The sequence below is a fragment of the Lolium rigidum genome, chromosome 7 (genome assembly GCF_022539505.1).
Source record: "Lolium rigidum isolate FL_2022 chromosome 7, APGP_CSIRO_Lrig_0.1, whole genome shotgun sequence".
In the NCBI taxonomy this organism is placed as follows: Eukaryota; Viridiplantae; Streptophyta; class Magnoliopsida; order Poales; family Poaceae; genus Lolium; species Lolium rigidum.
This window is the reverse complement of record NC_061514.1, coordinates 12,289,257-12,297,968: the sequence shown is the minus strand read 5'-3', so window position 1 is coordinate 12,297,968 and position 8,712 is coordinate 12,289,257. Positions and strand designations below refer to the sequence as shown.

At 56.2% G+C, this 8,712-nt stretch overlaps 1 pseudogene; it reads right to left on the bottom strand.

The window, feature by feature from the left end:
• Positions 1 to 1,828: 1,828 nt before the first annotated feature.
• On the bottom strand, positions 1,829 to 8,004 carry LOC124670898 (annotated as a pseudogene).
• Positions 8,005 to 8,712: the final 708 nt, after the last annotated feature.

The window sequence follows — 8,712 nt, the reverse complement described above, 5'->3', positions numbered from 1 at the left end:
TTCTTGACGCTCTACAACCTCTCCTTGTTACCTTCACTAACTTTGAGAAGATCACCTTAATCTTCTTATTCTCCTCCTTCAAATTTTCCCTTTCCTCATCCCATTTATTTATCTGAGCTTATCAACTCCCCGTATGATGTTTTCACTTCCTTTCGCATAGCCACTTTATTCTTTAGCTTATTCCTCCGCTTCTACATATCACCCAACTCACTCTCAGCTTGTACCTTCATAAATTCAAGGAGGGAAAACTTTTGCTCCTTGCTATTTTCCTTCATCCTGTCCAAGTCCTCCTCAACCACATTTTTATCAACTTCTTCCATGAATTTCTTCACATCATCTAGCATATTGGAGTACTTCTTTTTCACTTTGTTCTTCTTCTTCTTCTTCTCACCTGGCTCCTTGACCAACTATGTGATCTAATTGGTGCAGACTTTTGTTCTTGTTTTCCACAATTATGAAGGAAGTAACAGCGGAGGAGGTGAGGTGTGCTTTGGACAACATCAGGGACCTCAAAGCCCCGGGATTGGACGGCATGCCCTCCCTCTTATATAAGAATAACTGAGATATTGTGGGTCACAAGATCATGGAGGGGGTGTTGCAAGTGTTGAATGGTGGTGACATGCTATTGGTGTGGAATGATACTTCTATCATGCTAATTCCAAAGGTTACAAACCCAATGAGTATGGAGGACCCGAGGCAATGAGTATGAAGAACCTGACGCTGATCAGTCTATGTAATGTGATTTACAAGTAAATATCCAAAGTGTTGGCCGATCATCTTAAGATGATATTACCAAATATTATAGCGCAAAATCCTTAAATATCCAAAGTCCCGGGAGGCTAATCACGGATAAAATCCTGCAAGCATATGAGTGCACACATTTTATGCTAAATAAGGGGACGAGAAAGAAAGGTTTTACAACGGTGAATCTGGACATTAGTAAGGCGTAAGAGAGAGTAGAGGGGCACTTTTTGGGAGATATGATGAGGAGAATGGGTTTCCATGAGCAATGGATTTAAAGGATCAAGCCATGTGTGTCCAGAGTGAATTATACGGTGAGCGTGAACAATGTATATTGTGATGTTATCATGCCCAAAAGAGGACTAAGCCAAGGTGACCCCCTTTCTCCATGCTATGTGTGTCTACGGTGAATTATAGGGTGAGAACCTCCATGATATCAGGAGGGAATGTTTGTTGGACCATGTTCCTCCACGTGAAGGTGTGTTGGTAGTGTAACATCAGCCCAAGAAGTCCAGCCATTAATTGAAGTTCGCATCCAACGACTAGGCTGCCTCCTTGAGATGTAAGAAGGAGAAACCCCTAGCCACCTATGGTGGCTGTTGAGATAAGAAATAGTGAGCCTAGAATGTGATTGATGTTGTGAGAGGGTGAGAGGACACCAGAACGTAGTGAGAAGAGAGAAAGAAGGAGATGTGATTCCTGTCTAGATTTCTGAGATTTGATCGGTCCATCTTCAAGCCGGTGTTTGGAGCTAAAAATGTTTAGATCGGTTCCAAACATGGTGAGCTTGTTCCTTATTTTTAGTACATCGATGTGGTTAGATGGTTTGAGACTGGAACAGTGGAGTATCAGTTTTGAGAACGGTTTTGTCAGTTCAGACAGCTGCAGTTTTAGCACATAGCAGTTTTGGTAGCACAGTTTGAGCCGACAAATAGTATCCAGTTGGGCTGATTTTTGTAAGTACGTTGGAATCACATCTGTTACATATCTATCGGTTGAAGCTACCTCGAAGTTCAGTGGACGAGGCTATGTATCGCCTCTTCCGACTGCAATATAATGAACCAGCGCGGCTGCACTTTTAAGCATTTCAGATTATTAAAATAACGAGGCCAGCTAGCTTAAAAAATGTAAAAACATAAAGAAGAAACATCAATCCGGTCACGAAGTCAAGATCTTCATGAGCGTAGCAAAGACAATGCGGCAACGCTCCAGGAACCAGCCTGCGAATGCCATGGAAAGCGCAAGGGATATGACCCTGGGGATCTCCTCCGCCGCCGGCTCCACCCAACCAGGTGAAATAGCACACCACCATTTGCGAACAAGCGGCAAAGATACAAACACAAATAGCAACGCAGAAACGACATGATTGAACCATCGACCAGAGCGGCCGCGAGCAGGAGACGCTGTGGAGAAAAAGTTGGCCAGCTTGGCCTCCTCCAGCATGACCTCGTCGACCGCTGTCAGCGCACCGAAGTGCTTCGTCCACTCGGCCAGGAGCGGCACGGTGGCGGGGTCGAAGGTCTTGACATCTTGCATCGCATCAGTGGCGTGCACCCAGGCGAGGAGGCTGCCGAGCACGACGTCCACATATCCGGCCGTGTTGCCGCCGAAAAAGGGGTTCGAGCACTCGCTCAGAGCTGCCTCTAGGATCTCCACCGCGCCGGCCACCTGCTTCTTCCCCTCTGCTCGCTCCCCGACCGTCTTGCCCCATGACGCCTCGTGCATCGCCTTGATGAGCTGAAACAGTTGCACGGACAGGAGGATCATCAACTTTTTCGCGGTTGTATCGGCCGAATACCAGCAATGATAGTAGTAATGAAATCTTTCATTATCAGGAGAAAGATTTCAATACCGTGTCATCGATAAAGTCCGCCAAGTAGCGACCCGCAGCACGCTCAGAGGGGTCGTCGGGGAGGAGGGAAGGGCCGACGCCGGCGAAGGCCTCGTCGACGTACTGTACCATGTTCAGCGACGTCCCGCGGACAGGCTCGCCGCCGTGGACCAGCACCGGCCGCGTGCTCTGGAGGAGCAGCTCGATGCTGTCCTTTTTCAGGTCTTGCTCCTCCACATACTGGTAGCTCACGCCCTTGAGGCCGAGCGTGTGGACTTTGATCGCTCCTTCTCTCGATCTCACGAGACTCCCTCTCGCTCACGATCAGGACGAACAGATGAACACACAAAGGTTTTGGCCTGCGTACAACTTGCAGTTTTTCTCTCTATTCTCATTCCTTTTTATTACAGAGGATCACGATCGTGACTAGGACCACGGCGCTCGTGGTGAACGTGCCATCCCACGTTCGAGCGGATCGGAGCAGTACAGCGATCGTGCGAAACGACTAAGTAAAACGATCCTATCCAAACCCCTAAGTTTTAGCTGAACTTAACTGAACCTAAACGGCTCTTATTCTGAACCTGACGAGCTAGATTAACTGACAATCTCCCCCTAATCTAGTTGTCCTTCACCTTGATGATGCCGATGCGGCGTCGCAGCTCCTGAAACTGGACGCGAGCGAGGGACTTCGTCAGGATGTCGGAGAGCTGATCCTCGGTACGCACGAACTGAACGTCAATGTTGCCGTTCTCCACGCACTGGCGGATGAAGTGGTACCGAATCTCGATGTGCTTGCTCCTGTCGTGGAAGACAGGGTTTTTCATCAGCGCAATGGCTGATTTGTTGTCGACAGCGCAGCTCCGTGGCGTCGCCGTCGTGGCCCATGAGCTCGCCGTAGAGTCGTTTGAGCCAGACGCCTTGGCACGCCGCCGTCGTCGCAGCGACGTACTCCGCCTCGCAGGACGACAGCGCAACGATTTTCTGTTTCGTTGACTGCCAGGAGACCGGACAGCATCCGAAGAAGAACAAGGTGCCGCTCGTGCTCTTCCGATCGTCGACGTCCCCGGCGTGATCAGAGTCACTGTGTCCCACGAGCTTGGCTTCCTTTTCCTGGTGTGCGTAAGAGCACCCAAGTTCCTTCGTGCCGGCGATGTACCGCAGAAGGTGCTTCACCGCGCTCCAATGTTCACTGGTCGGCGCCTCCATGAACCTGCTAAGATAACTGACGGCGAAGCAGATGTCAGGCCTGGTGTGGACGAGGTAGCGCAGTCCTCCCACGACGCTCCTGTACTCCGCGGCGTCCACCGCTTCACCGGCACCTTGCTTGCTCAGTTTCAACCGAGGCTCCATGGGCACTGTCGTGGGATTGCACCCGCTCATGCCCATCCGTTCCAGCAGCTTCTCGGCGTATGCTGCTTGTCCGAGCGTGATGTGCCCGGGCTTCTGAGTCACCTCGATACCGAGGTAATAACTCAATAGCCCAAGGTCGCTCATTTTGAACAGCGACATCATCTCCTTCTTGAAAGAGCTGATCGCTGCTGCCGAGGTGCCGGTGATGATCATGTCGTCGACGTACACCCCCAGCAGCAGACGCGCGCCATCCTTGACCCGCGTGTACACTGCATGCTCCGATGGACACTTGACGAAGCCGAGCGAGTCAAGGCTCCTGTCCAGCTTCGCGTTCCAGGCGCGTGGAGCTTGACGAAGGCCGTACAACGCCTTCCTTAGGCGCAACACCTTGCCCTCCTCGCCGTTCTTGACGAAGCCCGGAGGTTGCCTGACGTAGACCTCCTCCGTGAGTTCGCCGTTGAGGAAGGCGGATTTCACGTCGAGGTGGTGAACCTCCCACCTCTCCTATGCGGCGACGGCGAGCAGAAGGCGCACGGAGTCCAGCCTCGCGACCGGAGCGAACACCTCCTCGAAGTCGACACCTGCACGTTGCACATACCCTTTCGCGACGAGCCTGGCCTTGTGCTTGACGATGACGCCTCGCTCGTCACGTTTCGCCTTGTACACCCACTTGAGACCGATAGGCCTGTGTCCTCGCGGAAGCTCGACGAGGTCCCAAGTGGAGTTCTCCTCGATCGAGTTCATCTCCTCGATCATCGCCTTGTTCCAGCACGCCTCCTTGCGTGCTTCTTCCACGCTCCCTGGTTCCTCCGCGGAGACCAGAAGCATCCGCTCCGCCAGGTTCGGCGCCTCAGCATCCGATCCATACAAGTCGCTGACGAGCCTGAACCGGTGCGGTTCGTCTGGATCGTCTGCCTCGTCGTACAGCTCCGGATCGGGTACCGGTGCGGGCGTTGGGTACTGCGCGTCGTCCATGGCGCCTTGATCAGGTGGTGGAGGCGAGGTAGGCGTGAGTGGTGTTGGTGATGGAGCAGCGCTCGACGCGGTGGCTCCTGCCTCCGTTCCTGACGGTGCAGGTGACGCCCTTCGCGGGACGCGCGTCGCTGCCACTGGTACCGACGACATGGTGTACTCCACCACGAGCTCCTCGCTGCGTTCGGCGGCGGTCACATCCTTGTCCCAGTCCCAGCACGCAGCCTCGTCGAAGACGACGTCGCGGGAGACGTGTACGCGTCGCGTCGTTGGGTCATACACCCTGTACGCCTTTGATCCTGGCTCATAGCCGATGAAGATCATAGGAGTGCTGCGGTCGTCCAGCTTGCGCAGGAGCGGGCGGGCGGTCTTGACGTGGACGACGCACCCGAAGACGCGCAGGTGATCAACCGCCGGCTTCTTCCCGTACCAGGCCTCGTAGGGGGTCATGCCGTCGACGCTGCGGGTGTGTGCGCGGTTGAGCACGTACACTGCCGTGGTCACCGCCTCACCCCAGAAGTAGCTCGGCATCCCCTTCGCCTTGAGCATGCAGCGGGCCATGCCCACCACTGTTTGATTGCGCCGCTCGACGACGCCGTTTTGCTGCGGAGAGTACGGCGCCGTCAGGTGCCGCTTGACGCCGGAGTCGGCGAAGTGAGCGGCGAGGTCGTTGGAGGTGAACTCCCCTCCACGATCAGTGCGCAGCACGCGCAGCTTCCGCCGCGCCTCGGATTGCGCCTCAGCTTGGAAGCGCTTCAGGGCGGCCGCTGCTTCATCCTTCGAGCCCAGCAGCACGACCCACATGAGGCGACTGTGGTCGTCCACCAGCAGGAGGAAGAAGCAACGTCCTCCTGGTGTCGCCGGCGTGATCGCACCGCAGAGATCCGCGTGGACAAGTTCGAGCGGCTCCTCCGCTCGATACTTGGCCTTCTGCGGAAATGGCGTGCGGCGCTGCTTCCCTGCCAGGCACACCTGGCAGAGCTCCCCCGTGTGTTGGATCGTCGGGAGCCCACGCACCATGTCGCTCCGCGCCATCTGCTGCAAGGCCTCGAAGTGGAGGTGCCCGTACCGCGCGTGCCAGCGCCACGACTCCGTGTCGTGATGCATTGCGAGGCATACGGGCTGCACGGAGCGCAGTGTCAGCTTGTACAAGCGGTTTGGTGCGCGTGTTACCTTGAGCAGCAGGTTGTCGCGGCGGTCATGGATGGTGAGGATGCCGCGGCGGATCCTGATGTCGCAGTGGTGCTCGTCGAGCTGACCGAGGCTGACGACACTGCTCTTCAGGCGAGGGATGTAGTAGACGTCGGTGAAGGCGCGATGCGGCCCTCCGTCGATGGTGAAGGTGATCGTGCCGCGTCCCTTTATCTGCACCACCGATCCGTCGCCGAAGCGGACGCTCCCGGTGATCGTCTCATCAAGGTCCGCGAACACCGAGCGGTCACCAGTCATGTGATTTGACGCTCCGGTGTCCAGGTACCAGGTGGCCTCGAGCTTCTCGTTGTCGCGCCCGGGCCGCACCACGGCTTTCTCTTCGTTGAGGAAGACGACCGCGTGCTCGTTTGACGACGCAGGTGGTGTTGCAGCGGGAGCCGTGGCGAGGGGAAGAGGCACGGGGTCGAGCTGCACTTCTGCGAGCAGCATCGCCGGGTCGGCGTCGTCGTCGGCCTCGGCCTCCACCAGGTGAGCCTCTTCCCTCTTCTTCTTCCTGCACTCACGGGCCCAGTGCCCTTTCTTGCCGCAGTAGCGGCACTGGTCGTCCCTCTTGGACCCACCGGAGGCGTTGGCGCCGTCCCCGGCCGGCCGCTTCTCCTCGCGACCTTTCCCACGGTTCCTTCCTCCGCCTGAACTGCTTCCACCGCCGTCGCCGCGCTTGTAGCGTGACCTCCACTCCTCCTCCGTGAGAAGGAGTTTGCCGGAGTCGTCCTCTCCGTCGATGGCGTCGTTCTCCTCGACGACGAGCAGGCGCCCGCTAAGCTCCTCGATCGTCATGGCATCTACATCCAGTAGAGATTCAATCGAGGAAGCCATCTGGCGGTACTTACGGGGCAGCACGCGGAGGAACTTGCGAACGGCCTTGCGCTCGTCCTCCGGGTCGCCGAGGATCTCCAGATCGCTCAGGATGGTGGTGAGGCGCAGGGCGAACGTCTCGACCGTCTCGCCGCTCTTGAACGCGAGGCGATCGTAATCGCGCCGCCGTGTCTGAGCCTTGGCGATCCGCACGCGTTCGGCGCCGACGCGCAGCGTCTTGAGCGTGTCCCACGCAACCTTGGCGTTGTCCTTGGCGGCGAGGGTGCGGATCAGCTCCGGTGGCACGGCGCGGAGGAGTGCGGAGAGTGCCGCCCGATCGTCGTGATCGTCGCACTCACCGCTGTCGACGGCGTCCCAGAGGCCGTGGACCTGCAGCTGGATCCGCATCAGGACCGCCCAATCTGCGTAATTCGTACGCGTCAGGGTGGGCCACTGCGATCCGCCGGTGACCTCCCGTGCCACCTTCTCCCTCACCACCAATTCGCGCCCCTGGTGGCGGCTCTGGCCACGGCGAACGGGTGAGGAGGAGGGGCGACGAGACGATGAGGATCCCGGGGGCTTGGAAGCGGATTTGGACGCCCCGTCCTTGTCCTTCTTCTCCCCCGCCGCAGGTTTCTGCGGAGGCTTGGAGCCTGCCATGATCGTTGGCGAGGCTCTGATACCACTTGTGGACTTTGATCGCTCCTTCTCTCGATCTCACGAGACTCCCTCTCGCTCACGATCAGGACGAACAGATGAACACACAAAGGTTTTGGCCTGCGTACAACTTGCAGTTTTTCTCTCTATTCTCATTCCTTTTTATTACAGAGGATCACGATCGTGACTAGGACCACGGCGCTCGTGGTGAACGTGCCATCCCACGTTCGAGCGGATCGGAGCAGTACAGCGATCGTGCGAAACGACTAAGTAAAACGATCCTATCCAAACCCCTAAGTTTTAGCTGAACTTAACTGAACCTAAACGGCTCTTATTCTGAACCTGACGAGCTAGATTAACTGACAGAGCGCGAGTCGCACGCGCAGGACGTGGGGGCTCGCCCACGGCCCCTGCAGCTTCAGGTCGTCTCCTCCCCCTCCGGCCATTCTTCCTGTTCGTCGGCGTCGATCAGCTTAACATTGCAGTGCGTACAGTTAGCTTCGTGTGTTGGGTTCTTCTTGTCTGCCCTTCTTGGTGTTAGAGCAGGTCTAACAGACCCCTTAAAAGGGCCAAACCCGTATAATAACTGCCAAAATAAGGGGTTGGGCGCTACCCGGCCGTCTAGCAGACCCCGTAAAACCGGCCCCCGCGTCGATTTTTTACAGTTTTGGTTACGGGGCGGCTCTTCGCCCCTTACTTGTACGGGGCGGGAGGCTGAATACAGGGCCAACCCCTCATCCCATTTCACTAGGGCGCGCGGACATTTCAGGATTCCCAACCGTTTTCCTCGCGCCGCCGCCATAGCCACCCGCGCGCCGCCGCTGAAAACAGAATATTCCGTAGGATTCTGTTTTACGGGGTGGGGATAAGGGGTCTGCTAGCTCGGACGAGTTTTCAGCTAGCGAAAAGTGAATACAGGGCCCTCTACTCGTGTTTTAAGGGGTAGAAAAATAAGGGGTCTGTTAGACATGCTCTTAGTTCACTGTCTGACTGGTTTGGGATGAAACGAGGGCAGCCGGCCGTCGGCATAAGAGCCCATTCCTGTAGTGAGATCATGCATATCTCGTGCACACATTACCGCAGCCTCACGCCTATGAAACTCAACTACGAAATAAACATGATCTAACTACTAGCTAACAAGATTGGTTCCAACA